At 40.0% G+C, this 2,234-nt stretch overlaps 1 long non-coding RNA gene across 1 annotated transcript; it reads left to right on the plus strand.

Moving 5' to 3' along the window:
* The first annotated feature begins 308 nt into the window (after positions 1–308).
* LOC108625945 (uncharacterized) lies at positions 309–1,046 on the plus strand. The gene is made up of 2 exons (XR_003389326.1): positions 309–517; positions 648–1,046. It is a non-coding gene; the product is annotated as an uncharacterized LOC108625945 (long non-coding RNA).
* Positions 1,047–2,234: the final 1,188 nt, after the last annotated feature.

Raw genomic sequence — 2,234 nt, forward strand, 5'->3', positions numbered from 1 at the left:
CTCTCTCACTGTTGTCTACACTTTTTCCTTAGGCGTGCTTCCTCCATGTAGTATACAGTTGGCCCGGATCCGATCCCGAGCCGGAGCCAACGCTCCCGAGTCGGAGCCCGCATAGACCGAGCGCTCTGATTGGTCCGTGTTTTTTGTTAATAACTCGGTAACCAAGCCCCATTCTGCATTTTGCCAAAGGAAATTGTTGTTCAGGAAGACCCTCCCTATCTGCCATTTTCGGCTCTTACACCCTTTACGGAACACCCTGTATGCCTAGCATACCCCCACCAAGTATTGATCCCCACCATGGTCGCTTCGTCCCCACTTTCCGGCCGAGGGAAAAATTATGAGATCCCTGCGGCTATACTCTATTTCCCGAGTGACTAGGAGCCTTCCGCGCAGCTTGAAAGGTGATGGAGGCCGCAGCGAACGTCTCGGACCTCCCACCATGCGTTAATCGCCGCCTCACCGACTACGGTTCATTATACACGATAGGACAATAAGGACACGCTTGTATTGGGAAGTGGTAAATATGGGTGGGAGATGCGCAGAACGACCGAAAACTGAACTGTGCCGACTCCTAGTCACTCGGGAACTCAAGTATATGTTTATTTGACAGTGGATGATCGAACGGTCGCGGGAATTATCTGTCGCAGGCACGATCAGTCGCAGTACACTGAAATCTAAGGACAAGCAGAAGGTGGATAGGACCGTTTCCACGGAGTCGTTGGCCAGCAAGTCGCGGGGCGTGAATTCTAAGCCAGAGCTGAGCAGGTCGACGTCAGTTCCACGAGATCCGAACAAGAGCGCGGGATGGTTCAAGCTGAAGAGCAAGAAGTCCCGGGCTTGAAGGGAAGGCCATTAATTAATGCTAGTCTTGAGTTTCATAAGTAATATTGTAATCGTTAAACGAGTAATAAAAACGCGCGCCTGCTGTCCGCTGCTGTCCCCGCAACGGGCTTTAGCTGTAACCGAGTTATTACTTTCATCATTTTATCTTCTGTTTCTTCTCTAATGTACAATGAAATAAATCTCGGGCGACGATTAACGATTAATCGAAATAATTTTTATTAACCGATCAAGACGAATTCTTATTCTATTTTTAATCGCATAATTATTGTAACTACGATTAATGTAAAAATCGCGATGTCACTTCGTCCAGCTATGATAATGTTTTATTGTAAACGAATCACATGGCCACCTGATGATTTTTTTAACGGATTGTAAAATTGTTTGAATATGTACACACGTTCTTAAAACACTTCGGTTGTTTTAGTTACATTATCTTCTATCCCAACACGATTTTACACACAGGGCTGGACCAACGATTGTGAATGTTTCTGCTTACTTTGGTTCTTCCATAAAATGGATTAACTCAAAGTTCATTAATACAATTTTATTTTTTATTAACATTTTCTATCCTCTCCTTTTAAATTTTTACTCCTTTTAATGTATCACTATGGAAACGTTTCTCTACCAAATTTAACAAATTAAATTTGCTGTGTAAGAGAATGTAACATATTCCAAGAAAATCAATTTTCTCAATTTTCCTTATAACAAACGTGTTGATGTTTAATAAATTCTAACTTCAGTCCCTCGTTTCCTGACAAATAAATTCCTAGGAAAATTTCCAATATGGAGCGTGTGGTTTATGAAAACCGGATGAATTAATTTCACCGTGAATCAGAGTGCCATTTCCGTTTTCCTAACAGGTGTACAAACACCGTCCGAACGTAAAATCAAAATTTCTAGACGTCGCAAGGTAATGTTAATTTAACGACAGGTAATATGGTTTAAGATAAGAGATAAGGCGTAACGAGCAGCGTGAAAAATAGATTGTTCGTCATATTATGAGGTGTACGTTACAACTGTACAAAAAAACGAGAAATCACCGGTTGGTTACAAGCATGTATAATTTCTGAATGTCTGTTATATTGTGCATAGATCGACCAGATCTTACTTACACACACACACTAATTGTAAATATTTGTAATAATAATCTCTGTTTCTAACTATATCTTCATATCTGCTTTATTGTGTCTCCACTTAATTCTTCATAGATTATTCTGATCTTATCTGTCGTTATCAGATAATTATCTGTCGATGCAATCATCGAAAATTACAAAAGAAAATATATTTTACCAACGTCGTACATTCATTTCTATTTGGTGCTGCTTATGTCGAGTGTATATAATAAAAAACAAAATTCTGGTTTTCATGTAAATATATTAGATCCATCTGAT

Source organism: Ceratina calcarata, unplaced genomic scaffold, assembly GCF_001652005.2.
Source record: "Ceratina calcarata isolate Rehan_Ccalc_2016 unplaced genomic scaffold, ASM165200v1 scaffold380.2, whole genome shotgun sequence".
Taxonomy (NCBI): domain Eukaryota; kingdom Metazoa; phylum Arthropoda; class Insecta; order Hymenoptera; family Apidae; genus Ceratina; species Ceratina calcarata.